Consider the following 17,744-nt stretch of genomic DNA (forward strand, 5'->3'; position numbering starts at 1 on the left):
AAGTGCAATGTTGACCGCAGCCCTGAAGGGCGTTCCATAGGGATACGCAGGACCTGAGTGTGCGAATCATTTGAGTAGCGTGGATTTTTGGGCTAGTTGGTACACGTTAATAATTAAAAAAACTTTGCGCTAAAGGACGAGACAAAGGAGGGAATGTCGGTGTCGTTCTCTCCTATCTTCCGTCCTTCAGGACAAAGTTATTTTAATTATGGGCCAACCAAGCTGTGCAGCTTTTTTGTAGTGCATAAAAATATCCGAACCTACAGGAGGGGGGGGGGGGGGGGGGGGCAGTTGCTTCCCTTGCCCCCCCCCCCCCCCCCCCCCTTCCGGACACCCATGCCTGACGGTCGGCGTGTAGTCGCGCCTCTCCACTGCTATCTGTGGTGTTGGTTCGTCTGTGATGAGTTCTGCTACCAGAAAACTAAGTCTTCTGTCTTTTCAAAACAAGAAAATAAATGCCATCACCGCCCGGTGCATTATCCAAGCCAGCACCCTCTGCACAATTTTGAGTGCGGGAGTGGGCATCAAGTTGGCGAAAAGGCGCCCCAGCATAAGTTTGGTTCTTGAAACCTGTTTGGAGCCAAAAAAGTTTCGAAAGGCAAAAGTCATATAAGTTACGCTAGTGAATACGGGGGTAAGTGGCCTCGCCTCTTTGGAGCGCGGTGTAGTGCCTAAGCTCGTGCGAAAGCAGAAGGCGCAAATCACGCAGCTTTGTTTTGTGAAATAAGTCCTCGAAACGCGGTTCCCCTTCACCGATGTCTAGCATTCTGGCTTCGTTTCTGCTTCATTCCCGCGAGTCTTAACTCGAAACCTGCATGTAACGAAAACCTGAATGTAACGAAAAATTGCGAGATTTTGCCAACTTGTTATATACAGGTTTAACTGTACACCTTTTATTATACCGCACAATATCAAATCACATGCCAGGTACTGCTTTGGCAAGGATATACAAAGGAACATTCTTTTGTTTTCTTTTCTTGAACAGGCACCTAGCTAAACCCAATATTTTTGCAAAGACATAAAATGCCTGCTGCCGTATCTACCAATATTCCTCACTTATATTGAGTGCGAGTGCGTGGCGCAGACGCTTCACACTGAACTGGAAATTTTAGCACACTTGTCTGCATACCAATCCGGAATTGTACTGGACAGTCCGCAGGAAGTTCAGGACTCCCCTGGCAACAATAGGAATTCATGGGAAAATCTCTCTCTCTCTCTCTCTCTCTCTCTCTCTCTCTCTCTCTCTCTATATATATATATATATATATATATATATATATATATATATATATATATATATATATATATATATATATATATATATATATATATATATATATATATATATATATATATATATATATATATATATATATATATATATATATAGCAGAACAGAGAGATACGGGACGAGGGACTCGGTAAAGATACATATCAAGGTTGCAGTCGTCATTGCCAGTGCTATTCGGCTTTTTTTCGAAATATTTAATAGGGCCGAATGACGTGTGCTTGTCACGTTTCTTTTTTGATTCATTGATAAATAACCGAAAATATAAGTCGAGAAAAAATCCGCCGTTTTCCGGGAGCGGGAAAACGGCGGATTTTATATATATATATATATATATATAGCGGAATATATATATATATATATATATATCAGGGTGTTAAACCGATTCGGTATTTTTTTCCAGAACGGAACCGCAGTCTAAACTGAACCGACAAAATAAATAATGGTTGGTGGCGCACGCCGAAACGGTTCGACCACCTATTGGCGATAGTGCGCAGTGAGTGTCATTCGGTGCTTTGCTTTTTCAGGCAAGTTCAACTTCGTAACCTGTCACGCACTTTTCGCCTCCAGAGCAATCAAAACACCATCAACGCTCTATACGTGGCCTCAGCATGGGGAAAAGTATGCCCACCAATGTTGCAATGGTATGTTGCTGATGGTCGCGTGTGCAGGGTGCAAGGGAGGTGGAAAGAAATCAGACACTTTCGGCATCCTGCAGGAGATATAAAACATCGACTCCTGCACAAATAAAAGCTATGTATCTCTATCCATTTACACTTCCTTCGCTTCGACTGCATTAGAGTAATCAGGCCGCAAGATTGCTGCCCCGCACTACGGCGAAGGGCCACACCTTAGACGTGCCTCCTTTTTACATTTCATTTATGTTTGAAAGGTCGCACACTTGGAAAATGTAAATACCCGACAAGTGTAATCCACAGGAGGGGTTCAATGGCTAATCCGCGGGCAATGATGCATGTTCGAACGCCGCTCCCGGCGACCATGTCAGCAGGCGGAAGGAACATTCACCACGGCTCGCAGGCTTTGCTACAGATGTATTTTTGAGCGATGCCAACAAAGCATCTCTTTGCTGCCGCTGGCGCATGCCCTCGTGCTGGTTACGCACGGTACGTGGGTAATTGACCCGAAATGACAGTCAGTTTCTTGATTAATGGACCTAGAAGGTTTTTTAACTCAGGCCCATATTGCCATAAGGACTCAGGGTGCATTCCCATTCGGTTTACCAAGCTTGAGTGGAATCTTCGGGCCACGTGCTATGAACGCCAAGTCCGTTGCTTGCTTGCTCGCTTTCTTGCTTGATCACTTTCAAAATTCCTCACTCGCAGCAAAAGCAACAACAATAAAAACATTGACGTGTTCAAATAAACTCCAAGTCCATGTACAAAAAAACAATAATTTGACAAGGATAAAACACTTTTGAATGTTGATATATTGATTAGTCTACGTGGGAGTGGCGACCACTACCGCTTAATCTTAAACGCGAAGCTTTCCAGTCAGTGTATGATACAGTCGAACCTCGCAAAATGAAAACTGGCATAGCGAATGATCGAATATAAGAAAAGAAATTCGAAAGCCGGTTGGTCATGCTGAATTTTAATGCACTTGAAGTGCATCGGTTCAAACGAAATAATTTTGACCACTGCGTGGCTGAAAATAGTATCCAAGCCAGCGTGCCGAGTCAAGGCCTCTGCAAAAGTTACATGACAGGGTCGTTTGTGTGAGTAATATGAGGGGATGTCTTTTGTTCTCATCTGTGGGCGCAAAAAAAAAAAGGGGGGTGCGGGTTGTATGGAGGGGCGGGTTATAACTTCGAAAGTACGATATATAATTATTCTGTAGCGCGGGGCCTATAATAGTGCTCTTAAGTTATATTCGATAGTGAATGGTTAACGAGCGCTGCGTGCTGGGCTCATCTCCCTTTCTATATCCAGCAATTTAGCTGCTGTTACATTGGCGAAGGCGACCCCGTACCTAGCTCCGCCGCCTCCGTCATGTAGTGATAGCATGGTTAACGAGTGGTGAGCAGGACAGCTGCCTTGGTGTTGACGACAAAGAGCCCAGAGCAAAACTTTACTTGTGTACTGCATGGCGATAGATGAACAGCGACGACGATACATGATCAGCACCCTTGCCGGCTTACAGCCCGACTCGGGCAAGGCAGCGCTCCTTACGAAAGCCCGAAGCGATCTCACAGGGGTCGCTGAAAAGGCAGAATTTATACACAGAAACCTCAATGGCTCCCGGCCTTCTAGAGTGTTTCGCACGGCCCGAACAAAGTACAAACACGCAAGAACACCCTCCCCCGGTCTCGTGATAGCCGGCCCACGTTGACTCTGAGAGAAGGGCGAAAAAATCTCAGTGGGTCGCTTTCGTTCGCAGCGACGGGTCCCAACACACCGCTGCTAGAATTAGGTTGTTCGGATTTTGCAACTGCCGCGAGCGTGAATCATCGCCAGCGACGTCGGTGTGACGCCACGGCTTGTCGTAACTTGTTTGAGGAGGCTGGGCTTTACCGCAACACTCGAAAGCTTCTCCGCGCTGCACCAAAACTTTTATTACGCGCGCACAGGGCAGCGGCGCGCGCTGAATTGTAACGCGGCTTACTTTTGTAACTCTCTTTCTTGGATGAAACCAGCGCGAACTTAAGCAAAGACGAAGGAAGTGGAACAAGAGTACAGCCGCGAATGTCCGCGAATGTAACGAAGGTCCGGTATAACGAATTATTTGTCGCTCCCCGTGCAATATCGTTATACAGTCGAACCCACTTATAATGATCCCAGATATAACAATCTATCGGTTATAACGACCATATTTCGGTGCACTTACGACTTTCCTATGCTACCCATCGAAACTGCGTCCAGATATATGGAACGTTTTTCAAATCGTCCTACTTTTACAACGAACACTTCTGACACGGTCACGGTAAAAATATACGAAGTGAAAAAAATCAAAACAGCGCTTAAAGCATGACAGAGGAAATGCGCTGGTGCTTTCAGCGGTTCAGTTTAATCGCGACGAAGATATCCCAGATCGGCAAGCACCGCCCGCAGATTTCGGACGCCACGACCGAGCTCACGCACTTTCCAGGCAATTATCAGAGACAAAATAGCAGTGAGGATCAGATCAGACAAAACTTTATTGTTGCCACAGGTGGGACCTTTTTCAGGTCGAATTGAGTGTCCTTCCGGCGACGGCAGGATTCATATAGATCTCTGCGGCGTCTTCGGCCACATGGGCTAGTGAGGCCTGGGTCGGAGGGTCTGTGCTGAACTGCGCGTCCTCCCACTGCTCCCCGTTCGTAATTTGGCATAAAATGAGGTGCTTTTTAAGAGTTTGAAGGGGTGTTTTTGCACATGACCAAATAACATGTGGTAGGTATGCTTATTGATGGCAGAGGGCATTGGTTAGAGTGCAGCTCGGGATAGTAGAGTGATAGGAGGGCAGGGATGGGAAAGGTGGAAGTTTGAAGTTGGCGCCATACTACAGCGTGGCGGCGGGAGAGGGAGGGATCGGGTTGTGGGAAGCGAGCTCCGGACAGTCGGTAGTGATCGAGTACCGATCGGTAGGTCGAGAGGCGGTCCCCATGGGAGAACGGTTGAGGAGATTCTGGAGCGTAACTGGGCCCTCGGATTACCAGTTCTCGAGCAGCCTCGTGTGCCGATTCATTTTCTGGGAGTTCGGAGTGGCCCGGTGCCCAAACGATATATATATATTTTTTCGGGAATTGGCGTGCCTGTAGGAGTAAGCGTAGAGTTCGGGGGTCAACTCGCGCGTTAGAGCAATTGGTAATGGCCGATTTGGAGACGCTTATTGTATTAGTAATCTTAGGACTGGAAATAATGGCAAAAGTGATAGCCAATAGACCCTATGCAAAATGCGCCCCGCCATCTCACGTCGACTCCGGTAACTAGGTCCGCCATTTTGGTACGGTCGTTTGAAACCGAAACCAAGTAGCAAAGCATAGAAGGCGGGCATTGACCGCTCTTGGTGATAGGCTACAATGCCGGAGCATTGCTGCGTGCCGCAGTGCACGCAACGCGGAAATACCGGTCCAAATGGAGAAAAGGTACGTTAAGTTCCACGCTCTTGAACGAACTTTCTGACGCGAACTATGCCGGCGCGAGCAACCTTACTGACACGTTGGGCGCGGTGCGCTGGGAACGAATATTTGTCGTTAGTTCGCTAAGCACGGGATTTCGTAGTCGCTGTCCGGATGGAAAATACAGCTGCGTTGGAGTGCCGTGGTCCAGCCTTTGCATTCTTAATGAAGCCTGAGCGTGCGCCACCAAATTATGTGACTGACAGCGGCGCTCGAGCGGCGAAACAGTACCACACGTTGTCAAAATAAGACTGTTTCTTCACTCGTCCCTGTGGCTCTGCGCCCGCTTCATTTCATTGTTAAATGGTACCGCTTATTCCCTACCCGAGCCTTTATCTTACCTAGGGCTGTAAACAAACTTTTATTGCCGCACTACGCTGTCATGGCATGGTTGAAAATTTCCTCTGCGGCGCGCGCGCACGGAATGGGAGTATGTTGTTGGTTTCTTTTACGTTGCATTTAGCCGCGTGTCGTGGCTTAAGTGGCGTACACTGTTTTATGATGATCTAATGTTGGAAAATTCAAGCTTTTGCACTTGGTTCCCGATTTGCCGCGCTGACAGGTTGGTTGTTACGTCAAGTTAACTTGTTGCCCATTGTCATTTCAGCCGCGATGTATTTACTGTCGAATATTTTGCGACTAAAATACACACTCACTCCTCTAGTTTGTCACATGCTGCATGCATGCCTCCGACGTAATGATAGTGGCCATTGATGTAGGTAGCTGAGGCAATTTTCAAGTTTTATTCAAAAAAAAAAAACGGCCAGAGTTGCATCAGTCCGCCGCACATCAGCTTGAGTGCTTTTGATTTTTTTGGATCCACAGTGAAAATCCCAGCAAATTAAACTACTTCGCTGATTTATAGCACGTGCAGTATAGCAAACTGTGGATATAAATGGAACAAAGGGAAGCATTCGCGCACCCCTGCATGCCGAGGTCTAGTAAACACGACGTTGCTGCAGCCTCTGCGTGCTCGCGAGATTACCACGGCGTAATGTGGCATGAATGCTTGCTGGTAGCTCATAGGTGACCCTTCAGGTGCCATGCCAGTCCTTGTTTCTGCCACTATGGGGGGTGAGGCCAGCACAACTGAGGCAAAATCCCATTCCCAAGGCTACCAAGTTTTCTCCCAAGTGCCTGCACGGCACTTTGTTGCTGCTCGCTCTGCTCCGGCACTCGACGTGCGTCGAACAGACTTTCTCGCGGGCTTCTCCAGTCAATGTCTTGGACACTCGCTGGCTTGATGCCCTGCTGTCTCGGACGTCCCCACTGTTGTGGCAGCTAAGTGCACGCAAGCTCCGGTGTCGCCTCTTTAAAACCTTGAGCTTGCAAGAGGACGAGTAGATGCACAGTCACCAGGATGTGGCTCCATGCTCAACTGCAACCCGCCGGGAAATCGCACGCTGCCTCACAATCGCCCCACAATCGCCAAACGTGAGGTAGACAACATAGGGCCGGCCACTTTTCTTCTGGGAGCGAAAGCAGCTTCTGAGCACATGGATGACACCCAACCTGCAAGAACAGATAGAGTAACAGTAAACAGCACTCAGGGAAGAACAGGACTGGTCTGCTACAGTTTATGGTAAAGGGTCAGAGCAGAAAGCAATAACCGCAAGGAACAGACTCAAAATGACCAGATTTTGTGTCTTGCTTAACACTGTTGCAAGGGCAATAATCTACACCTCTAACAGCAATGATGTCAAAATTGTCTTCCAAGTTCGAGCGTGCAAGTATCGCTGCATGGTTTGCTAATGTATTTTCAAGAGAAGGAAGTTTAACATTTATAAACCTCACCGTGGATAATGATACCAGTACCCGCATAATCGTGTTCGCCATAACTTAAGCAAGCAATATTATGATTATCTGGAACTCACTTCCAAAACCTTTCGATATAAACAGGTAAACATTCGGGCTATACCGATGACCTATCGAATTTTAAAAAATCAGTGAGTTAAGTGAGTTCGAGCTAACGAGGTTTTACACTGTATTATCTATTCGGGCACACTGAAAACATGCGCTTTAGAAACAAACACAACCACCCCACTGCCAAAAAAGGAGTAGCCAGACACACAAATAGATTTCCGCGGCAGAACATGCGCCATAAACAATGAAAACACACAAAAAAAGAAAATTCAAGGCGTATGTGCACTTTTGTAGTTGACTTCGCCGCAAAGCGCGATTGTTTTGCGGCAAACGCGCGGACGGAAGACCGTCACGGAAAACGGCCGCAACCTTTCCGTAAACATCTTCGCCGAAAATCATCCCGTAAATTCGATGTACAACATTTGAAAATAACTAATCCACCCACTAGCGGCACGGTCTGGCGATTGTTGCTTTCCTTTCAGGGTTACTGCAACAGGGTCCCCCTACGCATTTGCATGGTAAACAGTGAACAAAGTGTTACACAAATGCTCATACTGGTTACTCGCGTCAAGGAAAAAACAAACAAGGATTTACTTACCGCGAATCGCACGTGTTTGTCCGCACCGATGAAGGCGAGCAATGTGCCTCGGTGGCTAGGCGGCATGCCCGGCTCCGCTGCGCTCGGATGGGTCTTTGCCCCGCCACCACGAGTGGTATGAGTCCTCAGACGCAGTAGGCAGCGCAGACAAGTCCTTCGTCCACAATCCGTGGTCGGGACCCGGAAAACGCCGTCCAGTTTGAGCCATACCGCGTTACCGTCACCTACTCTTCCACAGTAAACAATGCGAGACTTCCCGATCGTCGCCCGTACCAATATGGCGGACGGTCTTGTTTACACCAGTGTTGCTAGATCACCAAGCAATTTCGCATAGGGTCTATTCTTCGCCGGTTGGAAATTGAGTAACAAAGGAGCGGGTGGCTATTGTTCGGTGGGATGAATCAACTACGACCGCCGCCATGGCTTCGCGTCCTGGGTATTCTGCAGCGTCCACGTAGACAGCTTGTGTGTTGGAGTGTTTGTGCAAAGCCTGTGCTCTCGCTCGGCGCCTTTCCTCGTTATGAATCGGGTGCATGTGGTTAGGGAGGGGGTCGATTACCAGTTGGTCACGAATGTCTGAGAGAATGTCGACGTAGGTGTCAGAGATGGTGGGGTGGCTGAGGCCAAGACTCTGAAGAATGTGTCGTCCAGCGTCACTCCTCATGAGTCGCTCTAGCTGCGAGACCCTTTAGGCTTCGATAATTTCGTCTAGAGTATTAAGACCGAGCGAGAGTAGTTTGTCTGTTGAGAGGGTAACGGGGAGACCTAGGGCCTGTTTGTATGACAGGTATCATTGCTTCAATTTCAGCTGACTTTGAGATTTAGGAAGGGGATGACGTGTGCTATGCGACTGATGAAAAAGGCGTACGAGGCGTTTTAGGTTGTTTTCTTTCACTCCTCCGTGTTCGGTAACTGCGAGAGGTGAGTCGTGTAGTCTGGTAAGCCCCCTTTTTCTAGGGCGCGAAGAGTATCTACATTGTATTCGTTTACCTGCATACGGAGATCTAGAATCTTGGCGCAGACAATTATTGGAATAGGTTGGCGTGGGGAAGGTGGTTGTTTTCCTGGTCTTTTAGGTCTGTATAGAAGAAACTGTGATTTTGTTGAGGAGTAGGACAGGCCGCGAGAGGCAGCATACGCCTCGACGACTTGAACTGCGGTTTGGAGGGTATCTTGTATGTCACCATGTGACCATCAGATCCTCTAATAACCCACAACTTGATGAGGAACAAAAAAAAGGGGGGGTGGGGGAGCATGAAGCCCGGCGGTCAGCTGGCGGTCAATCAGCGAAGCCTGGCGGTCAACCAGCGAAAGCATAGCCTTCACGATCCGCACAACTGCCGCTCAAGCAATCGCCAATGGCGATCTTCAGGCCACCCGAGTCGACGCGAATGCTGCACCGCGCGCTGCAAAAGGCGCCGGTGGATACTTCGCTGCCATCTAGAGATCGCCATTGGCCGACACTTCGTTTGCACAGTTACTGATAATCGTGATGACATCATGACGAATCGTGGTGACATTCAAACTTTCGAACTTCGCTCTGCTCCGGCCGAAGCGACTCAGTTCCTGGTACGCTCAGCCTGGCGCGGTTGATAGCTTCGAAGCCATTACGGCGAATGGAAATTTTGAAGCCGTCCAAAAAAAGTTCTTCGTGGGCATTGTGCCGGTAGCGGCAGGTTCGGGCAAACACTGTTTAGTTCGTTCGTAAGCAAGCAGCGGGAGTCCCTTCATGAAACGAAAATGCTTAACTTGTCACCGAAGGGGTTGTTCGACATGTTCGCTAATTTGCGCGCGTTTTAAAGGGGGAGTCCATATACAATGAACTGCTGATATAACGAGCACTTTTCGCGGCGTTTTCAAGTTCGTTATAAGCGGATCTGACTGTATAACGAGGTTGATCTGAAGGAATGAGTTCAATGTTGACTACGCCTCATAAAGCCCCCAAGTCGTCCTGGGCCTGTGGCGCAACGTTTCTGCTTCCGGCCACCACAGTGAACGGACGCAGGATGCAGGGCTCCTCAGGAGCGGTTAATGCGGCCGTTCCCGGCCGCGGTAACAGGTTTCTTGCTCAGGACGATTGTTATCAAGTTTCGTTGCCGACATTGCCTACAGGACGTATTGTTTTTAATACCGTTTTTTTGCGTGCGCGCCCGTATCGCGTTGAAGATTTCCGCGATACTTTGGCTCGGCTGGAATTGCTCCCTGAGGTACTTGCCTTGGGGGCGTTCCAAATGAGTCACGTATGGGCGGTGACGTTCAAGTCGGAGCTAGGCGTCAAGAAGATCTTGGAAGCAAAGGAGCTTCACGTCAAAGGTCGACACTGCCTCGTCATTGACCCTGCCAACCAGGACCTGCGGCTGAAGCTCCACTGGCTGCTTTACAACGTGACCGAGGACGACGTACGAGTTGCGCTGGCTCCCTACGGGAGGGTCAGCGAAGTTTCACGGGAGCGCTGGCGTGTTCAAGGCGTCCACGACAAGGGCTCGACGACGCGGTCCGTGACCCTCAAGCTCAACGCGGGCGTGAGGGCTGAGGACCTGCCCCACCAGCTTCGTGTCGCAGGCGAGCAGGCGCTCGTGGTCGTGCCCGGCAGGGCCCCGCAGTGCCTTCGCTGCTCTGGCACGGGGCACATGAGGCGTGACTGCAAGGTGCCGCGCTGCACTCTCTGCCGCCGCTTCGGTCACGAAGCGAACGAGTGCGTGCGGACGTACGCGAAGGTGGCCGGACCGGTGGGGGATGTGGACCGAACGGAGAACATCATGGACGAGGAGGAGACGGAGGCGGCTGCAGCAGGGGGCGGAGGAGACCCGGTGACGGAGGACGCGCCGCCTGAAAAGAGCGCTGAGGTGAAGGAGTCGGCCGCCGTCGTAGTGCTACCTGCGCAAAGTATCAACGAAGGAGACCAGCTGACGTACGACGGCGACGGTGAGAGCCCGGTGAGCGTGGCGGGTCAGTTCGCGGCGTTGGAATCTCCCGCCCCCCAAGAGGGCGTCGACTTGAAAACTGGCGACCAGGACCAGTCTGTGGCCAAGCGGACGCGTCAAGACAGTGTCGGACAACGCGGAGGGGGGGATGGCTCCGTAGCGGGGGGGTCGGTGAGTGTGGGACCCACGTCGCGGCGCTCGAGCTTCAAACCGAAGCTCAACACGCCCTACGACAGAGGACCCACGGCAACAAAGAATTCGTAAGAACGCCATGCTTGCCTTCGTTTTCGGACTGCTAAAAGTATTTTTAAGTTTTCTTTGTGTGTCTTTGAAAAGCAAGAAAAGTGCAGGGCGTGTTCTAGTCATGGGTTTAAGCTCGTTAGTTGTATTACGTGGGTTTTTGGTTCTGTGTCGGGTGTCGAAGGGTTTTCCTTGCGGTCATTGCGCGTTTTTTTGGGGGGGTGTGTTGGGCGTCGAAGAGTTCTTCCTTCGTTTCAGGGTGGGGGTTTGGGGTGTTTTGTATGTACGAGCGTCAAGTGAAGCTCTCTCAACGGGCTCAAGTTGGATCCGTTTGTTTTTTTCCATGGGGGGAGGGGGGGGGGGCTGTTTTCGTCGTTTTACGGTGTTGTGTTTTTTTTTTTTTATTTGTCAAATGTACCAGCATAAATGCTTTCGGGTCTGTTTGTTTTCTCTCTTAACCTGGTGTATTTAAACACGCCAATCCGTATTGCCACGCTTAACGTCCGGGGGCTTGCTGACAGGAGACGGCAGAATCAGTTGTATCGTTTAGTGACCGAACAGGACCTGGATATAGTGGCGGTACAAGAAACGAAGGTTGAGAGAGAGGAGCAGACAGATCGTATGGTGCGCCCGTTTGCGTCGAGGTACGACGTGTGCGTTGCTCACGCGGTCGGGATGTCTGCGGGCGTTGCCCTGTTGGTTCGAAGGAGTTTGGGGGCAACCCTAGAGACCGTCACCGCGTCCGAGTGTGGGCGTTTTGTTGTGTGCGATTTTGTTTTATCGTCAAGCGAATGGCGCTTGATTTGTGTGTACGCGCCCACAAAGGCAGCGGAAAGGAAGGGTTTTTTTGAGAATGTTCGCGGGTTTTGCGATACGGAGAGGCTCGTTATTTTACTTGGCGACTTTAATTGCGTATGTTCTGCGCAAGACAAAAGTAGCTCGACAAGGTTCCGCGATGCGAGTACGATAGTTTTAACTGATATCGTCGCTGACTTCGCGCTGGAAGATGTGGGCGATAGCCTTGGCAGTAGCGGTACCGTTCGCTATACACACTTCCAGGGCAACAGTCATGCGCGTCTCGACAGAGTGTATGTTTCGTCAGAGATTCTGCCGGAGTGTGATAGCTACCGAGTTTCCCCCGTTTCCTTCAGCGATCACTGTCTTGTGACCGTAACCGTTGGTAGAATGGTAAAACCAGGCAACGCGTTCTGTTGGGGGCTTTGGAAGCTTAATAACAAGCTGCTGCAGGATGAACATTTCACTGAGGCCGTTAATGCATGCGCACGGACGTTTTTCGGTGGAGAAGAGAACGTTAACTTTACTCTCAATTGGGAGCTCTTCAAACAAGAAGTTAAGTTAAAGGCCCTTGAAAGATCATCCGCAATCAAATACGACGAGAAGCAAAGAGAAGCCTGGTTACGAAGTACCCTGGACGTTTACGTTAAGGAAGAATGTGAATCGCCCGGGGCGTTGAAGGATGACATTAGAGGATTAAAAGCGCAGCTCGAAGTAATAGATAAAGAGAAGTATGAGGGTGCGCTTGTGCGCGCACGAGCTGAGAGATTTTTGCACGGGGAAGCGCCGACTAAAAGAGCGTTCAGCGCGGAAAAGAAGTATGCGCGCAGAAATGCGATAGTGGAAATTGAAGCCGAAGGTGTGGTTTATAGTGACCAGGCTAATATAGAGCGCTGTTTTTGTGACTTTTATAAAAATTTGTTTTCTTGTCATCCTGTCGATGCCGTCAAGTTTAGAGAAGAGTTTACGTCTTTGTTACCGTGCTTAGACGAGGAAGTTATGGCGCATCTCGAAAGAGATATTACAGTAGAAGAGATACGCGGCGCTATCGACGAGTTAAGCCCAGGGAAGACGCCGGGCCCTGATGGCCTGAGCGCTGCTTTCTACAAGGCGTTTAAGGGTGACATTAGCCCGGTCCTATGTAGAGTTTACTCTGAGGCGTACCACAAAGGTGTGCTGCCACCTTCTTTTCTCGTGTCGCACACTGTGCTTATACCGAAATCGGAGGAGGTTGCGAAACTCAGGCAGATCCCTGGGTATCGTCCTATTAGTCTGACAAATGTCGATTATAAGGTTTTAATGAAAATATTGGCAGGCCGCTTACAGACTGCCATAAAGGACCTGGTAGGGCCGCATCAAACGTGCGGGATCAAAGGGCGGTCGATAGTTACAAATATTCATACTGCCCGAAGTGTTCTGGAGTGTTGTGACGCCATGCAAGGGACTTTGGCAATGCTCCAGGTAGACATGGCTAAAGCCTTCGATCAGGTGTCGCACGAACTTTTGTTAAATATGTTGGAACACGTGAATGTTGGTTCTGTTATTCTCAATGGTGTGCGCATGGCGTACACTGGGTGTTCTACTAGGCTTGTTATTAACAAAACGATCGGCGCACCCGTTCCTGTTCAACGTGCCGTTCGTCAGGGTTGCCCATTGTCTCCGTTGCTTTTTTGTTTCTACATTGAAGCGTTTTGTTTAAGTGTAATCCGGAGCAAAGACGTCAAAGGGTTTAAACTTCAGTCGTGTGAAGTGCGGGTGTTAGCTTACGCTGACGACATTGCTCTTTTTTTTGTTGATAGGAGAAGCATAAGCATTGCTGTAAACACCTTGAAATGTTTTTGTAAGTACAGTGCCAGTGGTGTTAATTGGCAGAAATGTGTTGGTTTCTGGCATGGCCAGTGGGACAGTATGCCTAGTGTTTTCGAGTGTATCAGCTGGAAGACAACGCCGGTGAAGTACTTGGGAGTGCCCCTCGAGAACTATGTAGACAGCGACCCTTATTGGCGCAGTCAAACAGTCGAATTGCGTGAAAAGGCCGAGAAATGGAAGGGAAGCGGACTTTCAATATTTGCTAGGGCATCAGTGTGTAATGTGTTTTTAATTAGCAAACTGTGGTACGTTCTACAGGTGTTGCATTGTTCGCGGGCACGTGTACAGGCCTTGCACCGAGTTTTTGCTATGTTGATTTGGGAGTCGTCATGGGAGAGAACAAGCCGTACGAACCTGTTTCGGCGCGTGCGTCTTGGTGGCCTGTCATTATCGCATTTGTTTTTGCATCAAGTGGTAAATCGTTTTTTGTTTCTTCGGGATGTGAAGGACTCCTTTTTGCGCACTGTGTGTCAGGTGAAGTTGGCCAGAGCGCTTCCTGATTTTGTTGTAACGTCAGCTTCTTTATCTTTTGGCGCAACGAAAGGCTACTTCCGTGAGGTGGTACAAGCCACCATGTTTTTGCGTGCACGCTTCACGCTAGAGTACTTATCTAGTGTGACGCGTAAAAGATTGTATAATGACCTCGTTGATTCCGTACTTCCCGTTCCATTGTATAGATCGCTGTACCGTGTAGGGCCAGGACAGGATGTGCTCAAGCGTGTGAAACGTATGGCGATTGGCCCATGGGTTAAGACGTTTTTCTTTAAACTTCACTCGGGCGTCCTTGATGTGAAAACGTGGCAGAAGGAAAAGGGAATGTTTTTGCCGGGTGGGGTGGACTGCTACCCGTGCAGAAAACCCGAAACTGTAGAACACGTGTTTTTGGACTGCTGGGACGGGGTCTTCTTTTGGGACGTGCTTCAGCGAACCCTCAAAAAAGATTTTCCCCTGGACGCTCACGGCATTAGGTTTTTACCTATTGAGAGTGACGAAGTACCTTACGACCTCGTGATGGTCCTGGCCCTACATGCAATTTGGAAATCCCGCATGGCCATACGCCATAGGGCCGTTGACGCTAAATGGTCAAGAGAATATTTCGCTGATTCAATGCGTATGATTATTGAAGTGTGGAGGGCTCAGCCTGAGCCTCCAGAGTGGTTGCCTGTGATGGAAACACTGACCAACCTCAAACAATTTTAATCGTTTTTCTGCTGTCAAGGTGATGACTAGCAGTTTTATCGTTGCAGTTTTTTGTTTGATGGTGCTTGTTTTGTACTGAAATGTTGCAATAAAAAAAAAAAAAAAGGGGGCCTGTGGCGCAACGGATAACGCGTCTGACTACGGATCAGAAGATTCCAGGTTCGAATCCTGGCAGGCTCGCATTTTTTTTCTTAAAGTGCAGCCTTCAATGTCCAGGATGCAGCTGATTCTTCTCCAGCGACAGACCGAGCGTAAACCAACAATTGTGAGCGTGTGGAAAATGATTCATCAAAAAAAAAATACCAATTATAGGTACTCCGGCCTCCAATGTAAGACGGCGTATATTGCCCGAAAAAGATGCCTTTCTAGAAATGCATTATTGTTTAGAGGTGAAGTCGACTCTAAGGGGATCGATGTATGCTTAGTCTTGGTAGGCTGGCTTTCACACATTGTGTGCAGCACAGTGAAGCATGACCATCTACGGAGACTATGGTTAAAGCCCCCTTCATGCTCCGCTCCACCACCGCCTCCGTCTCTTTCCCGAGTGGTGTTACATGGCGCCCCTTTCAGTCTTCTGAAAGTTTAGTTCCGAATTAAAATTACTTCCACCAATTTATTCAGAGACTCGTTGTGGTTACCCAACTATATAAAACTTTGGCTTTCATATGAGCTTATGGACATGCTCTTCACAAATTCGGTTGTCTGTACATTTAAAAGTCCGGATCCTGGGACCCAGTGCACAATGGGGAAGAGGGCCTGGACCAGCCAAGGCCAGGGCATCCCGAAATAGGTACGCCCCCTCACTAGACGATTTCCCTAACAGCAGCACTAACGCTCGTCGCATAAACATTAATTCCCCCTCTCCATCTCTCTGCTTTTCCTTCCCCAGCGTTCATACAAATCTTCTTTTGGTGACCCCTACAGCCTGGAAGTTTACTGCCTCTATGCTACTTTTGAACCCTAGGACTTCGGGAAGGCGAATATTTCCCTCACATAGATTTGGATGGATACAATCACATTGAAACACAATGTGCCGTATAGTTTGTTCCTTTCCGCAGTCCACGCAAACCCCATCAGTTTGAGTATACTTCCCCGAAAAGCGTATGCTTCCCTAAAAAGAAAATGATATCCAGGTCTTCTTATGTGAAAAAAAAAAAATCCGGCTCCATACATGGTCACGCGTGAAAAACTGCTCCGTACATGCCTATGTACGGAGCAGTATTTTTTCTTTTTATTATTAAATTTTGGGCGTTTAACGCGCCGAAGGCTATGTGGGCTACGAGGCGCACCATAGTGGAGGGCTCCGGATTATATCGAACCGAATGGGGATCCTGGACTTGCTCCAAAATCCCGACACACTGGCGTTTTCGCTATTCGCCTCCAGCTAAAAGCGGCCGCCGCGGCCGGGATTGAACCCACGTCCTTGTGCTCAGCAGCATAATGCCTTAGCAACTGAGCCTCCGCGGCGGGAGCAGTTTTTTTGTGGATTGTCACTGAAACTGAAACCAAAGCATGGCTTACCGCCTGTGGTAGAGAGACATTTACGAGCTGCAATTCTCAATACGCTTGTTTTACATTTATATGTCTATACCTAAGTGTTCCTTTCATTAAAACGCCGAACGAGTTCCGTCGATCCCATTTCACTATACCGAATTGGTGACGTCACAAATCGCAGTGCCGAAAAGGGCTTTGACATTGCCCATTTTAGAATTTGTGGCATTTTTTGCGGCATTAACAGCTACAGCCGCCGTGAGTTGCATTTTAGTATTCACGGTACTATAATCACCGATAGTTTGAACAGCTATATTCACTTTAGAAATGTCAAATGGGCACCGTAGAATACAGAATGACCCTACACACCATTTTCTTTTATTTTTTGTTGTGCACCGGTGGCAAAACATTCAGTTGGCTGCATACACCTACAAAACGGCCCCTAATTGGCTGAAAACGCGGGAAGTCCCAGGTTGGGAGTGGGAGTGAAGGCGACAGCTGTGCGGCAGAGAAGGAGAGAGAGAAACTTTTATTCTGTTGAGCACCCTGCGGGACGCCTAGCAGCCAAGGCGTTGGAGTCTCGGCGGTGGGCCTCAGCCGGTGCCTATCATTGCTAAGCTCCCTCACCTCAGCGACCCGTGTGAGAAGGGCCAAGTCCCCCCGGCACCCTCGTGAGGGCGGGCCACCGGTTCCGGCGCGTCAAGAGCCAGGGTGACCAGCCGTAGTTGGATGTCCGGGTCACTGCTGTAAAGAGCTGCCTCCCAGTCGTGATGACTCTTAATGAAAGTCGGTGGGGCCTTCGTGCAGGCCCAGATTATGTGTGCGAGTGTGGCTTTATCATTCTTGTGCATTCACAAGCTCAATCCTGTGCCGGCTCATTGCCCTCCAGCCCAGCATGTTCCGGTGCCCATACTAGGTTGATTTGCGGAAGTGGGCAGCATTATTTTCCCCTTCAAGACCCATGGCGAGGATCTAGCACGTGCTAGTCCCGCGGCTAACTTTTTTATAGGCCACCTGTCCAACTTTCATTTATGGAGATTCCAGTTGCTTTGCGCCGCATTCACAGTGCATTCTGGTTCACGTTTCGTAGCCTGCTACTACATTTTTCAGCAAATTAATAGTTGGTCAATGAATACCGGCTCTTTAATCAATTTTGCGAGTACTCTGGCGAATGCTTGAAATTAAAGGGAAGGTGAAGAGGTTTAAGAATTAAAAGAAAAGTTGACTAGCACCAAGTACACATTGAATAGTTCCCGGGTACGAAATATTTTCGCAATGCATGCATAGAAGCGGCGCAATACGCAAACAAAAGTGGCCCGATGCCCCGCCCCCATCTCGGCGCGCGATGCCGGAAGACCG

The 17,744-nt window shown here is 49.0% G+C and overlaps 1 non-coding gene across 1 annotated transcript; it reads left to right on the top strand.

Moving 5' to 3' along the window:
• Positions 1-15,001: 15,001 nt before the first annotated feature.
• Trnar-acg (transfer RNA arginine (anticodon ACG)) lies at positions 15,002-15,074 on the top strand. Its single transcript has one exon. It is a non-coding gene; the product is annotated as a tRNA-Arg (tRNA).
• Positions 15,075-17,744: the final 2,670 nt, after the last annotated feature.

This window comes from Haemaphysalis longicornis, unplaced genomic scaffold (assembly GCF_048455015.1).
Source record: "Haemaphysalis longicornis isolate Haplotype H1 unplaced genomic scaffold, Haemaphysalis longicornis Haplotype H1 scaffold_1, whole genome shotgun sequence".
NCBI lineage: Eukaryota > Metazoa > Arthropoda > Arachnida > Ixodida > Ixodidae > Haemaphysalis > Haemaphysalis longicornis.